A 22,012-nucleotide genomic window follows, 5' to 3' on the forward strand; every position below is an offset into this window, starting at 1 on the left:
TGAATTGGATATCATTACTCAGATGAGGATACTAAGACTCAGAGATGTTAAGTAACTTAACCACACACCCAGTAAGAAGCAGAGCGAGGGGGGCACCTGGGTGGCTCAGTGCTTGAGCATCTGCCTTTGGTCAGGTCATGATCCCAAGGCCCTGGGACTGAGTCCCGTATCAGGCTCCCCAAGGGGAAGCCTGCTTCTCCCTCTGCCTATGTCTCTGCCTCTCTGTCATGAATAAATAAATAAATAAAATCTTTTTTAAAAAAAGAAGAGTGGATCCCTGGGTGGCTCAGCAGTTTAGCCTCTGCCTTCAGCCCAGGGTGTGGTCCTGGAGTCCCAGGATCGAGTCCCACATCGGGCTCCCTGCATGGAGCATGCTTCTCCCTCTGCTTGTGTCTCTGCTAATCTTTCTCTCTCTCTCTCTCTCTCTCATGAATAAATAAATAAAATCTTAAAAAAGAAGAAGAAGGAGCAAAAAGAAGACGAAGAAGAGAAAGAATAAGAAGAAAGAAGAAAAGCAGAAGAAGAGAAGAACAGGAATAAAAGAACTAGGAGAAGAAGACTCAAGACTAAGAAAAGAAGAAAAGAAGAGAAGATACCTAGCCTCCACCACATCCGCATTCACGAACTCAATCAAGCCTCCCCCCCTCCTCCCCTCACCTCCTCCTCCTCCCTCCATCTCCTCTCCCCCGCCTCCTCCTCCTCCTCCTCCTCCTCCTCCTCCAGCAGAAGAAGAAGAAGAAGAAAGAAGAAGAAGAACAACAACAACAACAACAACAACAACTAGGATTTAAAATCCGGGAACAATACCTAAGGTCCCTCAAAATTGTGTTCTGGCTGATACCATGACAGTGAATGTGTTAATGACCTAGATAATTCCATTCTGATAATTTCTGTCAATCTATCTAGTCTGGCATTATTTCTGTCAGAATATCTCAGAGACTTTTGGTCAAAGAGCATATTAGCTTTTCCCCATGACCTGAAACTTAAAAGATAAACCATCCTTTAGGTCCTTTCCAGATAAATTCTGTAATTTTGATTACCAGAATCCCTAACAACTCGTCTAAACTAGAAAGAACAACGAGTTTTAGCTCACATGGATCCAATTTAAGTAACTGGGTGTGGCTTCTTGGGTTAAGGTTATTAATAAGCATTCTATAGCTGGTCTAGGTTCAGCAGGAAAGAGTGTCATTATCAATTAGTAATGTCTGCTGTGAGTATAGTGGCAGCAAGAATATTTTGTGTTTGTCATCTCTAATCTACACATTTCCTAAACTATTTTCTATTGTTCATCACCAATTCTTGAATGGACACAAGCTCCACCTTTTTTTACTAACTGTTGAAAGTAATGCTAATGTTGAAAGTAATGCTTCCTGCTATTATTTCTAAAACCACTAATGGAGGGTATAGGAATACATAATAAGGCAGACAGAAGGCAGCCCACAAGACTGAGTATTTCAGTACTGGTTTTTTTTTAAATATAAATTAGAATTTTGGAAACCTTACCTTGGTCCAAAATCTGTTCCTCTCAGCCTTTCATGTGCAGAAACTGGACTTTACCAGTATACTCAGAGGTGATGTGGAACTTCAGGACTTATAATGATCGTATTCATTCAATACTAATGTATAGATTAGAATGCCAGCTAATTAATTAACAATAAGAGACATGTCTTTCTAGGTGTTCAAGGCCACTCAAAACACTCACTTTCATGCTGTAGATGTACTTGACAGGATGAATTAGGAATCAGGAAGTTGCTGCATAAGTACTGAATTTGAGCGGAAGTTAACAGAAAGACTTGAGGGACATTTCCTCCATGTCTCACTGAGACCAGGTAAGATATCTCTGCCACGTTAGGCAATTCTCCTCTACTGGCTGGACTGCCGATGTGCCAAATTCAGCATCTCTCTCCTTAAGAAGAGGCCAAAGGAAACTTACCTGAATCCCCTTTTGATATTCCCTGCTGACCACACTCCTTACCCAGTTGTTGGCCCCAGGAGATAGATTATATTTTGGCTTTATAATCCAGTTATGAAGGCAACTATATTTCCTTTTTTCTGGAGTTCATGGGGATACCTCACAGTCCTATCTATATTTATAGCTGAGACTACCTCTTTCAAGTATCAAAGGGCAGCCTCTTGGTTCACTGTATGTAAAAATGAAATCTTATCATTTTAAAAGTACAAAGGAGAATGATACACACTTTCTAGGCCCCATATACATTTACCACAGTGACTCTTCTAAAATGTAGAATTTTTTCAGTTATTTTTTTAATGATACCATGTGTCTGTTCTTTAAAAGTTCCCTGTGATGAAGCTCAATTTTTTTTTATGAAGCTTAAATTAATCATTCAACAGGTCATTTCCTAGATCATTGAGGCTTCACTGTGTCTTCCGATCACTTTATTACTTTATTAAGGGTTTTTTTTTGTATTTTTTAATTGGAGTTCGCTTTGCCAACATATAGTATAACACCTAGTGCTCATCCTGTCAAGTGCCCCCTCAGTGCCCATCACCCAGTCACCCCATCCCCCCTGCCCACCTCTCCTTCCACTACCCCTTGTTCGTTTCCCAGACTTGTCTCTCATGTTTTGTTACCCTCTCTGGTTTTTCCCACTCATTTTATCTCCTTTTTCCTATAATTCCTTTCACTATTTTTTATATTCCCTGAATGAATGAGACCATATAATGATTGTCCTTCTCCGATTGACTTACTTCACTCAGCATAATACCCTCCAGTTCTATCGAAGACACCTGCACCCCAATGTTTATACTTTATTAAGTTTTAAGCTTTGGGGGCACCTGGGTGGCTCAGTTGGTTAAGCATCTGACTCTTGGTTTTGGCTCAGGTCATGATCTCAGGGTCATGGGATAAAGATCTGTGTTGGGCTCCGTGCTCAGCAGGAAGTCTGCTTGAACATTCTCTCCCTCTGCCCCTCCCCCCACTTTCTCTCTCTCGCTCGAAAATAATTACATCTTTTTAAGAAGTTTTAAATCTTAATTCCAGTATAGTTAACATACAGTGTCATATTAGTTACAGACGTACAATACAGTGATTCAACAGGATCAGTATTGTTTCTGATTCCTCTTTCCATCCAGATACCTGAGTGCTATTTCACTTCTTGGTTCCTTGAGTTTCTCCTTTTCTTGCTTTCCCAGAAGCCCTAAGGAGCTACAGAATTCCCCCTTGCTTCTGTTTTCAGGTGCATTCCACACCCAACAATCTTCACTCCACCCGTGCCTCCCTCCTCACCATTCTTTTGTCTTCTATGTCCATTCAGGATGCTGCAGCAATATAAGACACAGATGGCTTCATTCCATCTCAATCCTTTCTTCCCTAATGACAGATGATCTGGCTTCCATGTCCTAAGTTTTCTGGAAAATTCTGGCTTTCAGCTCTCTTTGGACCTTGTGGCAATATCATGGATGTTGTTCTAGCCCTAATTCTCCCTGATCTCTCTTGCAGAATTGGAAACTCAAGACTTGAAAGAACCTCTGGGAGGTTCTAGAAACCTCAGCAGGTGAATCATTCATGCTTCAATCCGTGCTGTGATTTCTAGTCTTCTAGGTCACTCGCTATTCACTCCCTTCACTAGGTATTTACTTTTCCCTCTGTGCTAAACCAAGTAGTGAGGGTTTCCTCACTACTCAGTCTTAACCTTCTGCTCTTCTCTCCCTTAACAAACTCATTTGTTCTGAAGGCTTCAACTATCACCCTGATATGGATGATACCTAGCCTTATGTGCTCTCCTAAATTCTTCTATTCATTTCCTTTTTAAAAGGAATTAAAATTTTCCTTTAATTTGAGCAAATGGTCACGTTATAGAATTGACAAACTGTAAAGACTGAGAATACGTATGTATTTTAGGTAGTAGCTTTGAAAGAACTTACTCCTCACTCACTTGTATGATGTTTTCAGAATCCAAAACAGCCAAACTGAAAAGTGACTTTGCAGTCCTAATCCTACTTGACATCTCTGAACTACTGAAATCTTCCACATTGTTGACCACTTCACCTTCTTGAAATTCTCCTCTTCCTTGGTTTTTTTGAAACTTCTGTCTTCTAGCTCTTTCCTTTCAATGTTACCTTTCAACCTGTTTTGTTTCTCCTTAAATGTTACAGTTCCTCAAGTTTTTACCCTTTATCCTCATCTCTACCAATTCTCCCTGCAAAATCTCATCCAATCTCACGGTTGCTCTTTGCCAGTAACTTCCAAATCTAGCCACAAATTCTGATTCCCAGACCCACACCGCAACTGCCTTTGGAATATCTATACCTGGACAGTGGCAGGTACTTCACCTCCAATCTTTCCTATCCTGAACTCATTATCTTTCCTACAAAACCGGTTCCTCCTTCGCATTCCCACATCACTTAATAGCACTTCTCAAAGTCCAAAACTGGAAATCTCTTGTCATTTAACACTCCTTCCTTCGTTTTCATTAACCCAAAACTAAGCAATAATCAAATACAGCCATTCTTATCTTCTATCTTTCCCTTCTTTCCACCCCCTGCTACTGTCTTGAAGTTCTCATTGCCTCTTCCCCTCCCCCCATATTCTTGCAAATCCTCCTAGCTCATCTCCCTTCCTCCAGTTTCCCTGGGATCCATCCAGTACACCAGCAACAATGTTATCTGTCTAAAAAATTAGGATCATGTTCATCCTCTGCTTAGCAACCTTTATCAGTCCACTCCCTGAGTATAGAACCAAATCCAAATTCCTTAGAATGGTATTAAAGGCCCTTCCCCAACTGGTTCCAACCTATTTTTCTAGTCTTATCTCTTGGAAGTCACTCAAACAAACTTTATGCCCCAGCCAAACCACACTTTTCAGTTCTTCAAGTATGTCATGCATATTTACACCTCCTGTGTACACACTGGTCCCTCTGCCTTAAAAATTTTCCCTCACTCATTTTTTTAAGACATCATTCAAATGGCATCTCCTATGTCCTCCAGAGATTGGTTTCTCTTTTTTGGTGCTTCATATACTAACATAAGTCTGTATTATTAAAATCATCCTATTTTGTAATTATTTGTGTCTTATCCCCTACCCTCTACTCCCAAGATATGGTTTCTTTGAGAGCAAGGAACACATCTTACTTATCTTTTCATCTTCAGAACCCCATAAAGTTTCTGATGCATAATATATCTTCAGTGAGGGATCTGTACAAAAATGGGGAAATCAGAGCCAAAGTGCCTGACCCTTCCCTGAAAAAGGGAAAGGGAAAGGCCTCAAGACAAAAAAAAAGAACACTCTTTACCTTCTTTTCTGCTTCAGCTGATCTGACAGTCAGTTGTACTAACTGAATGAACACAGAGAAGTCCTTCCTGCAAAATTTTTATCACCATGATGCCTGGAATCCCACTTAGGTAAAAGGTACATTTTGTTTAATGTAAATAGTTTTGGTGAACACCTCTCCACCCCTACCAACCTTTGTCAGTAAGTCACACCTTGGATTAATTAGACTAACTAACCAGATGGTTATCCTCCTAGTACGTATTTCCACAGCAGGCTGAAAAGTCTCAAAGAGAAGGAGAAGAAAACAGGAAAATGGAGCACATCTGGGGAGGACCAACTAAACTGGGACATGGCTTTAGGATGCTGGGGGGGTACGTCCAGAGCCTGGGTCACAGGAGAGCTGGAAGGGGAGGGCTGCCAAGAGGAAGAGAGCAGCAAACCAAAAATCCAAATTCAGGGATGGAAACTTTGGTAGGTACTTGTTCTTCTACTCCTCCCTAGAGATGGGGCATACACCCTCTCGCACTCAGCAAAAGCAGCCCCACCTGTGCACACAGGTTTGGCTCTTCAGGGAAAGAAGTCACCTTCCATTGTTACTTCACTCCTGCCAACTCTTGTAACCTAAGTATTGTTCCCACCTACTGCCCCCCTTATCCTGCCTTTCATCTAGGGAGGAGACAAGGAAGAGAGGGGTGAGCCGGTTTCTACAGTCTCAAGACACAGGCTGCCACAGGGGATTAGATCTCACCTGATTCCATGACCTGAGACCTTGTCTTTCCTCCTACCTTACCTGCAGCATCAAGCAGGGTTTCTGAGTGGAAGACTGTAAGGAAGAAGCCCAGAGTGTTTCCATATAGCAAACGTAACATATATTCAGGAATGTTTTCAGTCCTGTGAAACCTGTGTCAACATACCTTAAAGACACTAAAAGCCAAGACCTGTCTGGGAGGATGCCCAACTCATACTAAATGTGGACTTTTCCCCAATTCCTATCCTACAAGCCCTGTTCTCTGCCTTCCTTTGATTCTAGAAGCTACTGATATTCTTCAAGTGAATCCCTTTGCTTAATGTGACCAGTCTGTATCTGATTGCCATGATTAGCTACACTGTGAAGCCTACCTGAATCCTCCTAGAACCAATGCTCATCTCCATCCTCCATTCCCCATACTCTTTATGGATAAATCTATCATTCCACACTAGTAAGCCCTTGCTCTCTACCTAGAATTATGCTAAGTGTCAGGAAAGAAACATGAATAATATATCGTCTCTACCTTCAAAGAGTCTATAGTTTGATAAGCATGTATTTCACAGTACTGCAATTACTCACTTTTTATTAACCTCTTGGAGGGGAAGGACTTTATATAAGTCCTGCCATACAGTAGAATCCAAGCAGGAAACAGTGGGCCCCTTGAATTAGGAAAAACTAAGGAGAGTCTAATACACAGACGGTTTGCAAAAGTGTGGGTTTGGTGTAGGCAAACCACCAGTAGCTATTATTACCCCCATACCCAAAAAGACAAAGAAAAGTGACTCAAAAAGGGAAAAGCAAATAAAGAGGGTTACCTTGAAAGGGGTTGTAGCTTTTAAATGAAAGGCCACACTCAATTGATAAGAGGCCAGGGAATGAAATACCCCAAACTCATTTTCCTCCCTCTCTTCCTCCCATTTACAGATTGGGTCTCCACTAGGCAAACCTAATGAAAGCCAAGAGAGCAGCTATCTTCCTGGAGCAAGAGGGCAAGAGGAAAAAGATAGAAAGTGGACCTGGAGAAGCAAATGGCTTTGGAGGGTGGGCATTCAGTACATGTTTGCTAAATTAGATTATTACTACTAACATGTATGCAGACAATTTCTAGGTTTACTTTTCTGTAATTAGTTCTCAATTAGCTACATTAGTGTCTTAGTTGACAGTTTTCCTGACACACAAGTTTGATTCTTTTCTTCCTCTCTGCTACAGAAATATATGTACCTACATCAAAAAGACAATTGTCAAAAAAAAAAAGTGCTTTGAATCTAACTTCCCAATAATCCGCACCCACTCTTGAAACCCTGATGAAGGCTCAGGCTCTTCTGTCTTTTCATGCATTTTCACCCCCTCCATTCTGTGCACCTGAGTGTAACAAAATCACAAGGAGACGTAGAGAATGCAGAACAAGCCCCACACTCTGAGGATAAGGTGCAATAGACACAGGTAGAGATCATGGCATAAGACAGAGGGGTGGCATAGAACTGTCACTTACAGACATTTGGGATGCTTAGGACAGACTAGGGATAAGAAAGGAAGAAGCGCTAGAGGAGAGTGACTAACGAGAGTGACTTCCAAAAATTTGGAGCAAACTCCCAGAACAGAACCCTGAGAAAGGTATGGAAGTAGGAAGAGAGATCTGTGCATAGATTAAGAAATAAAGTTTGCGCCTTCTCTTCAGTTACTCCCACACACACATCCTGACAGATTAAATCACATTTTTTAAGACTGCCCTTTTAAGTGCAAAACTGTGCTTTCAACAGATTTCTGCCCAAAATAACCTCTCTTCTCCTTACCAAGGACTGAAATTTCTATCATGGAGAACAATCTCATTTCTCAAATGAAGAACAAGCTCAAAATGCAAATGCTTATGTACCTGGAATAGCACAGTGAATAGGCTCTATGTCTGCTTGTGTAAATGAACCTTTTCCTGGACAGAAAAGGGGGTTAAAACACAAAAAAGCCCATGACCTCAGATGAAGGGCAGAGAGATTTCAACCCAAAGAAGAAAAAGTGAAGAAGAGCCAAAGACAAACATTAACAACTCCACAGTTCTGTCCAAAGAAGTGTGAGATATGCATGGATATCTAGAATCAGTACATGCTCAGATGCTGAACTTAGGAGGAACTCTGATCAAGAGGCATGCACAGGCAGATGCCTGGGTGGCTCAGCTGTTTAGCGCCTGCCTTCAGTCCAGGGCCTGGTCCTGGAGTCCCAGGATCGAGTCCTGGGATGGAGTCCCAAGTCAGGCTCCCTGAGTGGAGCCTGCTTCTCCCTCTCCCTCTGCCTATGTCTCTGCCTCTCTCTCTCTCTCTCTCTCTCTCTCTCAAATAAATAAATAAAATCTTTAAAAAAAAAAAAAAAAAGAGGCATGCACAGGGATGCCTGAGTGGCTCAGTGGTTGAGCATCTGCCTTTAGCCCAGGGCGTGATCCTGGAGTCCCAGGATTGAGTCCCACATTGGGCTCCCTGCATGGAGCCTGATTCTCCCTCTGCCTATGTCTCTGCCTCTCTGCCTCTCTCTCTCTCTCTCTCTCTCTCTCATGAATAAGTAAAATCTTAAAAAAAAAAAAAAAAGAGGCATGCACAACTGTCAAAAATTGAAACTGTCCCAGGAGGATCCCTGGCACATACTTAAGCATCAATAAGTATGTCATAAGTGAATGTGTGATATAATTCACATCATGAGTTTTAAAGACCACTCCAGATTAAAGTGGGGGAGTAGGGAAGAAAAGAGGGTGAGAGAGAATGAGCACTTATTGAGTGCCCACTATGTACCAGGCATGGTACATAGTTTACTTGTTTCTCATTATCTTTTGGAAGTTGTACAGATGAGGAAACTGAGGCAAACTCATAAGTAACTTTTATCCAGGCTGGAAAACAGTGAACCAGACTCAATCACACATCTGTTTGACTCCAAAATATATATACTACTCCACACAGACTCCCTAGAAAGAGACTGGTAGTTGGCTTGCAAACTACACAAAGAAGAGAGAAAACTGAGCTAGGCTCAAGACCTTGAGAATGATATGAATACAGGGCCAGAAGGAAACAAAGATTTTTTGTGAGAGGCATGCCTGCAAGGTTTCCATAAAAAATGACCAGTCATCATGGTTCAAAACGCAGTCATAAAATGATCTCTGTTTTTCCCACCCGCACTTAGTTTCCTGTCATATATAACCAACACCCTAGGGAGGCATCACTTGTGCATATATGGTCCATCAATATCTAAATTAAGGACTAGAGAGATTAAGCTGACCCCTCAAAACTAGATATTTTTTACAAACTGCTCATTAAAGATGATGTAATGTTACATACATAAAGCTCTACAATGGTCTCCCCAGTGCCCTGACTTTCAGGCTACACTTAGACCTTAGACCTAGAGCTCTACTACATTTGCACACAGTGGCTCATTCCTCTGGGTTCTTGACAGCACAGCAGCGCTGGAAGTGGCTATGGGTCTGTTAAGGCCTTGGAAGAAGCTATAACATTGTAGGGGGCTTAGGGAGTTAGAGAGCAGCAGGCTCTCTGCTCAGCAGGAGGTCTGCTTCTCCTCCTGTGCTCTCTCTCAAATAAATAAATAAAATCTTTTTTTAAAAAAGTATTCATTGTTTAATCTGAAATCTAAATTTACTTGGGCATTCCGTACTTTTATTTACAAAATTATCAGCATTATCAGATTTAGTGATCTCCTGAAAATTTTTTAAAACCTTAACAATGATTTCTAAAATCTACATTTCCAGTTTTATCTTTTTAATATATTCGAATTATTGTATTCCAGATGCAAACACCAAGTAACCTGTGACATTTCAAATCATTTCGTTTTGGACCGGTCCATGAAGGGTACCATGAAAGGTACCTCACGTTGAAGTTAATCTAGGAATCACTGTCCCAGGAGTAGACATGCCTGCCCTGCTGGAAGAGGTGAGGAGGCAGCATGAGGTTTTGGCAGAACAAAGCCACAGATAGGCTGAGTCCTGGTTTATGGAAAGGTAAGCCCATCACCCCGAGAAAAGATCATCCAGAACTAAGCTGGAGTGTTTATATTTTTATTCCACTCTAAGGCTTCAGAGTAAAGAACTGAATGGGCATGCACTGGCTTCTGCTGACAAGTACTAGCAGGAATAAGATGGCTGAGCTGCAGCAAATTCTGCAGACATTGGAATTAAAGCTTCAGGCCCAACTATCTCTACTAAGAATGTTGCAATGTGTTGTTCTCAAAGTCCAAATTGTTCTCCACATATGACAGTTACAAGGCTGGTCACAGATTTCTCAAACTATTTTAGGTCTCTGTAGAATAATCTCTTCACTGTAAAAACTAAAAGTGACTCTGTTTAAAGTTAAACAATAGAGGAACAGTATATCAGAAAAAGAGAGGAAGACATGCACGGTGCCAAGAATAGTTTCTTTAAAATTACGTATCAAGTTCTGTCTAGTAGTAGTTCTAGATTATGTTGTTTTTCTCCATCGCTGTGTTTTCACTGCAATTTTTATCAAATCATCTTTTCATTCGTATTGTGCTCCTGCAGGAACAATCCTTTAAATCCAGTTTGACAGAAACTGAAAGTAACCAACTGCTATAGTCAACTTTCACAAATGCAAGAACTGATGAGCAATCTGGAGGGTCAAGTTCAACAAATCAGGATTCTAGTGGACCTTGACTAGAAACAATTCCTTAGATTTGATCAGTGAATGAGATTGAAAAGTACCATAAACTAATAAATAGAAAATCTGAGTAAGTGATAAAATAATCCACTAAACTCTGGCCCTCTATTAAACACTCAGTTCTTAAATTGCTTGTGTATATGTACTCAAACCTAAAATATCAGGCCAAACAGCACTTGCCATGAAATAATTTTACTATTGTGACTGACCCACTCCTACCTAACCAAATCCATTACCCTCCACACGTATCCACATCACAAGGTATTTGCGTGAAAATAACATTTTAAAATCCTAAACAAAAAGGAATGTTCTTCAAATCTGCTCACTTTTTAAAAATTCCGTTTAGCTCATTTATAAGTAAGAAATGTAAGACCATCCTAAAACAAGCCTGGTTATAATAGAAAGGTCCCCTCTTCACCACTGTAATTCATATTTCTGGGATGGTCTTTGAATCCACAGGGCATCTGACAGTAAAAGATGGTGGTTAAGAGTGTGGGATCTAGATCTAGAGAAGACAGAGCTGGTTTCAATTCTGGCTCAGATACTAATGTAGTAGTTGTACCACCCTGTGCCCAACATGTGTGCACCATATGTTTCAGTTTCCTCCTCCGTTAAAAAGGGGCTAAAACTAGTATCTGCCATACAGGGTTGTTCCATAAGAAAATGTACGTAGAGTTCTTAACAGTGTCTGGCACAGAGTAAATGCTAAATAAATAAATGTTAGTGGTGAAAGTTCTTGGTATTCATAATATTCTTACGCTTGGAGCAACTTGATGGCTATCAGTATAACTATTACAACAGTGATCCCCATAGGGTTACAGAGTCCATGTCACTGGATAGTTCACGTTTGTTTTTTTATTTTATTTTTTAAAGCAATTCTACCAGGGTCATATTTAGATTATAGCATTTATATTCCAAATGTAAAAAAAAAAAAAAAAAAACATCTTATACTGCTATAAATATCCACTCACTTATATGTAAGCTCCGGGACTTAAAAATTCTAACCTTAGCTCCACTTTTTAACCAAAATGATCAATATAGGAAATATTAGTAAGTCACCAAAAAATCTGGTAGCTTTTGGATTATGGAAGTTGGGAAATCCCAAAGCAACAGAGCCTCTTCATGGCACAGTGTACTGTCAAATTAATTCAGATAATACACCACTTGTTTCAGACTTAGAGTAAAAAGCAGTTAATCTCCATAATGGGTGTTAGCTCAGTCTAGAAAAGCCAGCATAATAAAAGGATTAGCATTGCAATTATGCATGGTGGCTAATTGCTCTGATTTGTTGTTTTAATGACCGGTCTGGAGTTGAGGACAATCCTGCAGAAGAGTTTAGAACCTCCAGAAACCCAAGAGGAAGGATCCTCAGAAAGTTAAGGCAAAGTCTAGCCAGGATACAGACAAGACCAGCAAGTCCAACCCCTTCAAGAGCAGAATTCTTGCCCCATTAATTATCTTTCTTTTCAAATTAGTCCGTTTTTTCTATCATAAATGAAATTATATTAAAGAAGGCTTATCCAATCTGAGAAAGAAAACAGAATTCCTATGTTCTTGTTAATTTTCTAAGTCATAAGACTGGTAAATACAACTCTAGGCTACTTCCAGAGAGTTCTGAGTTACTCACGGTGTTAAAGCAAAGGCTCTAAAGATAGATCTGTATTCAAATCCCAGCTGAGTCCTTTCATTGAACAATTTGGGGCAAGCTGCTTAATTTTTCTATTAAAATAAAAGCTATCTCATACAATTGCTGTCAGGATTTGATGAGACAAAAATTCAGGTCAAGTGCTTGGCACCGGTTCTGGAACATAGAATAAGTCTCAATAAGCTTTAATTATCTGAGAACTGACTTTGCAAATGTTACTTACGTATTTAATAAGTTTAAATCCAGGAAATTAAAAGTTCTTTGGCATTATCTTTCATCAACTTTGTAGAGGGAGGCCACAGAGTGGTTATGGTAAGTTTTCTCCATTGCTATTATGTGTTACACTTAAATGATTATTTAAATTACTGAATAAATTTAAATTTATTAAATTCCTTACCACACACACACACACACACACACACACACACAAAGTGATTTGGACAAAGAGCTATTCTCAATTTGTTATAAAACTGACAGGCTGTTTGATTCTTTAAATTATTTTTTAAATCTCTAAGGAATAAAATTAAGAGATTAACTTCATAAGATTTTTTAAATTTAAGCACATTACATATATTCATTTAAAATTACTAGAGTGGGGGATTCCTGTTTTTATGTATTTTTAACCTCTATGTGGACCATTTTGAATTCAAAATTTATTCTTTCTACATCTGCCCAGATTTCCTAAGTAAAAATTAACAAGATTTTATAATAAAGTTACTTTCTCTCATTACCAGCCATCATGGAGATGATCAATTTTCATGAACCTCCACAAGTAGACCTAAGGGAATTTTATTGGATTTAGGAGTAAGGAAAAAAACAGTCACTATAATTTTGACAGGGTTCAGTTTTAATATCTTAAGACTGGAGCCTGTAGAGAGGTTGGCTGGTTTGTTGATTGGCTTGGCACTTTCATCTTTACTATTTTTATGAAAACCAAAAGGGATATTTAAAAAAAGTGGGGGGGGGGGATATTATGTTTCTGTTCTCTGTACTACATCAGTAAATTATCCTCCTAATGCAGGTAATTCATATTGACCAATTGTTTTTCATGGAATGAAGTCAACTCCATCAAAAGGAAGAAACCTAAGTCATGCTAACAAACCATAAAAGTTAAATCAGATAACATTTAATCTTCAAATTACACCAAACCCATGTGCTATCTAACCAGAAAACCAACTAAAATAGCCAATTCTCCTAGTAAAAAGTTTGAAATTTTATAAGTATAAATATATTTTTAGCAGTTTCCCAGTGTCAAGATCATCTCAACAGATCCAAGATCAAAAAATGGATATTTATTTATTTTTTATAAAATTTTTATTTATTTATCTGACAGAGAGAGAGAGAGAGACAGAACACAAGCAGGGGGAGCAGCAGAGGGAGGAGAAGCAGGCTCCCCACTGAGCAGAGGTCCCAAAGCAAGACTCCATCCCAGGACCCTAGGATCATGACCTAAGCTGAAGGCAGATGCTTAACTGACTGAACCACCAAGGTGTCCCCAAAAAGGGAATCTTTAATGAAGAGGAAAAAGTGAAAAGTTTTCTTAATATATATTAAATATAAATATATATATAGTCTAAGATATATATCTTTTTATATTTTTAGGATACCCTAAAATTCCTATGCAGAATATTGGAGTTCTTATCATTCTTATGCAACATTTTCACATCTAAAAGTATTATAAATTACTTTAAAGCATAATTAGTTGTCTTCAACTAGCCTTAATTAAAATGTGAACTTGCACCATTGCCAAAACATATGGAAAGAGTTTAGAGAACAAAATAAAGTCAAAGAAAATAAAGTAGAAAAAGGCACTGAGATGATACAAAAACATTCAGAGAACAGTAGGTACCTGCCAGGTACCAACTGGGTATAAAATATCCTCCCTTCTCTAAAGGGACTTAAATGCCTTATCTCATTGGGAACAATAATAACAAAGCATATTATAGAATACTAGGTTACACACACAGGAAATGAAAGAGACAGACATGACTACATTAATGATGAGAAACCTCCTGAAAGAGAGGGCATTTAAGCCAGAGACTGGAGTTGAAGTAGAATGTTTGAATAAGTGGAAGAAAGACAGTCCAAACCAAGAGCAATAAAGGAAGGCCTTAAATTTATGGATAAAGCTTGGTGTCTGGCCAAGATTAAAAAGAAAGGCTTGCTTATAATTAAAATATTTTTAATGGAAATTCTTTTCAGTGGATCATGGATTATTATACATATATTAATATTTACTAGTATAGGTACCCCCTGCTTTTTCGAAGTCACCTTTATGCAATTTTGCTTTTCTTTTAAAGGTTTTATTTATTTGTTTGTTTGTTTGTTTGTTTGTTTTAGAGATAGAAAGAGAAAGCAAGGAGGAGATAGAGCAGAGGGGGAGGGAGAGGAAAAGAGAATATCAAACAGACTGCACTGGGCGCAGAGCCTGACACAGGGCTTGATCTCACAAACCTGAGTCATGACCTGAGAGAAAACCAAGAGTCAGACACTTAACCCACTGACCACCCAGGTGCCTCTATGCGATTTTGCTTTTACAAGAGACCTACATTAGCACCTGTTTTCATTAACTGGAAATAATCGAAGGGGATTTTCACTTTTATGAAAAAAAGGCACAAAGCAAAAATAGCACTGTTTCTAGCAATGAGCCATTACTGTGGTAGCAAGAATGGCCCCACCAAGCTCCTTCCCTAAGAATTCAGCATCTCAGCATCAAGCCACCATAGCTTAGAACTGGGTCTCTGAGCCCCTGTGCTTTATCTCAAACTATTTTCTGTATCCATTAGCAAGTTGTGCCCCAGGGTATCAGAAAAGCCTATGAGAGGTTATTTTGGAGAATTGGGAATGCTCAAAATTTTTTTCCATATAAGTGAACAGTAATTGCTTCTTTGCTTCACAGAACACTCTACTCTCCAGTAGCAGGGAAACACCTACATTAATACTCATTTTTATGGGGTAGTAAAATGAGACATGGAGAGGTTGAGTGTCTTGCCCAAGGCCACATAATTACTTCAGGAGAAGCATGCAGCTCTCCTTCCACTCCGCCATCCTCACTCACTGCAGGGAGCACAAAATTGGGCAGAGTTGGACAAGGCTGTTGAGAAGACTTCATCCATCCACAGGAGAAAGCCATCATAGGCGCTTGAGTATGTTGATGAAGCCATGACAATACTTTTTCAAGAACTACATTAATCTTGTGGCAGTAAACAGGAAAGATCCTAAGCGACATAGCATTGAGCCAAGACAACATCATCAGGAGCTGGTGATATGATATCCATGACAGAAGTGCCAAAAGCCTAGATTAGGGTAACGGCAGTGGCACCAGGCAGAAAGAAGCAAACACATTAGCTACAGTAAGAGAACTAGTGACAAAACTGGTGATTTGGTGGATGTAGCAGATAAAGAAAAGAATGAAGTTAAGGACGAAAGCACACATCCTTCAGAGAAAAACAGATGACACAGTTTCTACAACTTTCCACTGGGCTTTGATTCTGTGGTAGTAATCACAAAGGCATATTCAGCAATTCGCACAACGTCACAGATCATTCAAGCAAAATATGTCCAACTTTCAAACTTTATGTGATTAAACAATAGAAAATTCTTTTTTTGTAAATTTTTTTATTGGAGTTTGATTTGCCAACATACAGTATAACACCCAGTGCTTATCCAGTCACCCCATCCCCCCGCCCACCTCCTTTTCTACCACCCCTTGTTCATTTCCCAGAGTTAGGAGTCTTTCATGTTCTGTCACCCTCATTCTTATTTCCTACTCATTTTCTCTCCTTTCCCCTATAATCCCTTTCACTATTTTTTATATTTCCCGAATGAATGAAACCATATAATGTTTGTCCTTCTCGGACTGGCTTACTTCACTCAGCATAATACCCTCCAGTTCTATCCATGTTGAAGCAAATGGTGGGTATTTGTCATTTCTAATGGCTGAGTAATATTCCATTGTATATATACACCACACCTTCTTTATCCATTCATCTTTCAAAAGACACCGAGGCTCCTTCCACAGTTTGGCTATTGTGGACATTGTTAACAATAAAAAATTCTAAACATTTAGCTCATCAAGCTTGCCATCTTGAACATAATCTGCTTGAGCAGAGTCATCTTTCTGTAACTACCTAAATTATATCTCAATTAATCAGAAAAAGAAACTTGCGAATAGAATTTTCAACTAGAAACTTCAAAAGAGAATTTTACTTGAAGTAAAATAAGGAAGAAACAAGAAAGCTCCAAATCCCAACAGCGAGACAAGTCAAGCTGATAACAAGCCTGAATTAACTACATGGTTCAAGGGCCCCAGCCAAATTAACCCCATGAGAATAGCATTTATACTCACCTTACCAGAGCCCAAATCCAGAAGCAATTAAAAGAGAAATTAACACACTTGACTACATGAAAACAAAATACAACAAAGTGATCAATTCTAATATTGGGTATACATTGTGGATTGCCCCACCAAACTCTACTAAACCACCCCAATGGAAGGATGCCAGTGGTTCCTAACTGCCAAATCAAGTCTTCCTTTAATCTCCTTTCTCCTTGACCTCTCTCTCTCTGGAGATGAGCCCACTTATCTGGGTTCCCTCCTTCTTGATCCTTCCATGATCCTTCTTCCTCTCTCCCCAGTCACAGTTAGCCTCCTTTTCAGTATTATTCTCTAGCTCTTCTTCCCAGCCCCTAAAGTGGCCATCATTTGAAGCTTAGGCTTAAACCTTCCACTTATTTTCTTTCTAAATTCCTTCCCTTAGGTGGCACCCTCTTGCACTGTTGGTGGGAATGTGAACTGATACAGCCACTGTGGAAAACTGTGTGGAGGTTCCTCAGAGTTAAAAATAGAGCTGCCCTACGACCCAGCAATTGCACTGCTGGGGATTTACCACAAAGATACAGATGCAGTGAAAGACCGAGACACCTGCACCCCGATGTTTCTAGCAGCAATGTCCACAACAGCCAAACTGTAGAAGGAGCCTTGGTGTCCATCAAAAGATGAATGGATAAAGAAGATGTGGCTTATGTATACAATGGAATATTACTCAGCCATTAGAAATGACAAATACCCACCATTTGCTTCAACGTGGATGGAACTGGAGGGTATTATGCTGAGTGAAATAAGTCAATCGGAGAAGGACAAACATTATATGGTCTCATTCATTTGGGGAATATAAATAATAGTGAAAGGGAATAGAAGGGAAGAGAGAAGAAATGGGTAGGAAGTGTCATAAAGGGAGACAGAACATGAAGACTCCTAACTCTGGGAAACAAACAAGGGGTGGTGGAAGGGGAGGAGGGCGGGGGTTGGGGGTGAATGAGTAATGGGCACTGAGGGGGACACTTGACGGGATGAGCACTGGGTGTTGTTCTGTATGTTGGCAAATTGAACACCAATAAAAAAATAAATTTATTATTAAAAAAAGATGAATGGATAAAGAAGGTGTGGTGTATATATACAATGGAATATTACTCAGCCATTTTTTTAATTTATTTTTTATTGGTGTTCAATTTACCAACATACAGAATAACCCCCATTGCCCGTCACCCATTCACTCCCACCCCCCGCCCTCCTCCCCTTCCACCACCCCTAGTTCGTTAGCAGAGTTAGCAGTCTTTACGTTCTGTCTCCCTTTCTGATATTTCCCACACATTTCTTCTCCCTTCCCTTATACTCCCTTTCACTATTATTTATATTCCCCAAATGAATGAGAACATATAGTGTTTGTCCTTCTCCGACTGACTTACTTCACTCAGCATAATACCCTCCAGTTCCATCCACGTTGAAGCAAATGGTGGGTATTTGTCATTTCTAATAGCTGAGTAATATTCCATTGTATACATAAACCACGTCTTCTTTATCCATTACTCAGCCATTAGAAACGACGAATACCCACCATTTGCTTCAACATGGATAGAACTGGAGGATATTATGCTGAGTGAAGTAAGTCAATCAGAGGACAAACATTATATGGTTTCATTCATTCGGGGAATATAAAAAATAGTGAAAGGGATTATAGGGGAAAGGAGAGAAAATGAGTAGGAAATATCAGAGAGGGTGACAGAACATGAGAGACTCCTAACTCTGGGAAACAAACAAGGGGTAGTGGAAGGGAAATTGGGTGGGGGGATGGGGTGACTGGGTGATGGGCACTGGTGGGGGGGAACTTGATGGGATGAGCACTGGGTGTTATACTATATGTTGGCAAATATAACTCCAATAAAATATGCAAAAAAATACAAAATCAAAAAAAAATTTAATAATAAATAAATAAATAAATAAATAAATAAATAAATAAATAAATTCCTTCCCTAAGGGATCCCACCTATCCTGAAGTCTTCTCTAATCTCTCTCCTGAACTGTGGTCCTATGAGTCTAACTGTTGAAAAACATTTTACATTAATATCCTGGTATTATTTCAAATTCCCATCTTAAAACTTCTCAAAATTTCACTCTTCTTTCATTGTGACCCCCTACATTGCATCTCTCTCTCTCTCTTTCTCTCTCTCTCTCTCTCACACACACACACACACACACACACACCACACACACACTGTTGGAACCCCTCCCTGCACTACTTCAATACCCTGTCCATGCCTCAAGTGTAGCCCAGATTACCCTAGATTGAAATCTCTGACTTGGGTATGTTTGCTTTCCTCTCCAAGTAGAGTGAAAATTCCTTAAGGGGCAGAAATTGTATCTTAGTCACCTGTGTTTCCCCAGGAAATACTGTAGGTGCTCAATAAAATCTGTTAAGAGAAATAAATAAATATAGATGATCTGTTCCAGCCAAACTGGTCCACTGAGAGTCTCCACCTGTTTGGCATGTTCAGAGTGTCCACTCCCCAGAAGAGTCCTCTCTCTGCTGCTGCACACATGGAAAAATCCCACCCATCCTTTACAAGACTCAGCTTAAATTCCACTGGCAAAATGAAATCTTGTCAGATGACCCTATTCCAATAAGACTCCTTGCTCATCAGTCTTACAGTGACAGTTCAGTGTCATGAAAACAGGATCCATCTTTGAAGCTACATAGGCCTGATTCAAAACCAGACTGTAGTATAAACTACCTCTGCTACTCTGGACAAATTCCTAAAGCCTTCTAAAGCTTTTTTTCTCAGCTATAAAATAAGGTAAATAATACCTATCATAGAGAATATCTGGGGGCGGGTGGATTAAAAGAGAGTAAACCATTTACGAACATAGGAGATGTTCGGGAAATGTTAACTTCTTTCCTCATCCCACCTCCCTTTCACTTCATTTACTATCCACACGGCGGTTAAGTTGATCATGTTCTCCTCAATTAGATTGTAAGGATTAGCAAAATCCTTAAGGGCAAGAGCTAAATCTCATTCATCTCTCTGTCTTCTTCTCTTTTTTTTTTTTTTTAAGATTTTACTTGTTTATTCATGAGAGACACAGAGAGAGAGGCAGAGACACAGGCAGAGAGAGAAGCAGGCTCCCTGCAGGAGCCCAATGTGGGACTTGATCCTGGGACTCCAAGATCACGCCCTGGGCTGAGGGCAGACGCTCAACCGCTGAGCCACCCAGGCACCACCATCTCTCTGTCTTCTAAATGCCTACCAGCATGCCCTACAGGGGCAAAATAAAAATCAAGAACAACAAAATTACAGTTACAGTGGATTATGGCAATCAAGTGTAAATGGTGCCAAGACTAGACTGACAGTCATAAATTTTCATCTAATTTAGTGGTAGAATTGTTACATGGCACTTCTGCAATTTCATTCATGCCAAAGGCAGATCTCAACAAATGACAGTACAAATAAAAACAAATCAGTCCTAGAGAATGCAGGTTAATAAGTAATCTTCGATAATAACCTTAAAGATGGTTTAAATTAAATGTTGCAGTTGGTATTAGAAGAGTCTCTGTGTATTTACCCCCATGTACTTCTATGCAAAGGTTTCCTTTCACATACTCTTTAATATGATTGCAACAGATTTCTTCATACCACTTGTTAAATAACTAAAAATAGATTGATATTTTAGATTTCCCTACCAAGGTTTTTTAAAAAAGTAAAAGCTAATACTGAAGCAAAATTGGTAAGATCAAGATCCAAAATTTGTGATAATTATAGGTAAAATCCATCAAAATCTTTCATTAAAATGGTTTCTTTCTGAATTGCTTTCATTAATATCAAGGCTTCAACATCCTTTCTGAACTTACTGGAATGTTTTGTTTTGTTTTGTTTTCTATCCTGATTTTTACAGCCTTCTTCTACCGCATGCTATCTTCATCAAGGATCAATTCCCATGGTTGGGCTTCATTATTTCTTTTAACCACTGCCCCACTTGCATGTGCTAACAAGTTGGAGGAGCTGCAATGTGCTGGGTAGTAACCTCTAACAATTGGCTCTTCATTAACACTCCCAGCCACATTCCCTTTCCTGAAGAAACTATTTCTACGGTTTTCATAGACTGTGCAACTGTAAATCTAATATGAAAAAGCAATTAGTAAGAGAAGAGTGTGTGCCAAATACTATACCCTTTCAATATTTTCTTGCTTTCAAGTACTTTTTGTACTGTTTTGTTTCTTCCCCATATGGAGAAGTTTATGGTAAGAAATAGAGGCATTCTATTTTATCAGACCAAATCCACCAGAGTAGAAAGTACATAGACACGTTCATAGAGAAGGACAGACCCAAAAGCCAGGGATCAAAAGATCAAGTTTCTAATTTCAGTTCAACCACGTATTTTATACTGTTAGTCAAAACCATAACCTTTCTGAGCTTCAACATCCTCTTTCATATACTAAAGATAATAACACATCCCTATTTCAGCAGCTTGCTTCAGAGATTATAAAATCATAAGATCAAAAATGGCACTGTATAATTATAAAATGTGTGTATGTATAATATATATGAATATATTTCTGAATAATAGTAATGCCATAGCCTATGGGTAGATAAAAAATAATTTTATATCATGTATTAAAGTGCCAATTAGGGATGCCTGGGTGGTTCAGCGGTTGAGCGTCTGCCTTCGGCTCAGGGCTTGATCCCGTGATTTGGGATCGAGTCCCACATAGGGCTCCTTGCAGGGAGCCTGCTTCTCCCTCTGCCTCTGCCTATGTCTCTGCCTCTCTCTGTGTGTGTTTCTCATAAATAAATAATAAAATCTTTAAAAAAATAAAGTCCCAATTAAATTGTTACACCAAATTCTATATACAGTGCGTCCAAGGAATTTTTTTTTTTTTTTAAGAAACAGAATCTAACTGGGAAATGTGTTCACAGTCCAGTTAATAATTTTTGGAGCAAGTATCATTCTCTAATCTGATGGGCACTGGGGAGGGCATTTGATGTAATGAGCACTGGGTGGTTTTATTTTTTTAAGATTTTATATATTTATTCTTGAGAGACACAGAGACAGAGGCAGAGGGAGAAGCAGGCTCCCTGAAGAAAGCTGGATGTGGGACTCCATCCCAGGACCCCGGAATCACACCCTGAGCTGAAGGCAGAGGCTCAACCACTGAACCACCCAGGCGTCCCAGCACTGGGTGTTAAGGGCAACTCGTGAATCACTAAACTCTACCCCTGAAACGAATAATATACTATATGTTAAATACATTGAATTTAAATTTTAAAAATTTGGATTTATATTCTTGCAAGAAAATTTTTAATCACAATCATAATATACCTAAACTCTCCCTTTGGGATCAATCAAACTTAGAGTAAAGAAAGTACTGGAGGTTAGTTTTTCATATCTTGTG

General features: G+C 39.3%; 1 long non-coding RNA gene across 1 annotated transcript in view; it reads right to left on the reverse strand.

Moving 5' to 3' along the window:
• The window catches only part of LOC119873274, a 51,064-nt gene that overhangs the window by 24,633 nt on the left and 4,419 nt on the right, over positions 1-22,012 (reverse strand). The gene's annotated exons all lie outside the window — the stretch shown is intronic.

This window comes from Canis lupus, chromosome 9 (assembly GCF_011100685.1).
Source record: "Canis lupus familiaris isolate Mischka breed German Shepherd chromosome 9, alternate assembly UU_Cfam_GSD_1.0, whole genome shotgun sequence".
Classification (NCBI taxonomy): domain Eukaryota; kingdom Metazoa; phylum Chordata; class Mammalia; order Carnivora; family Canidae; genus Canis; species Canis lupus.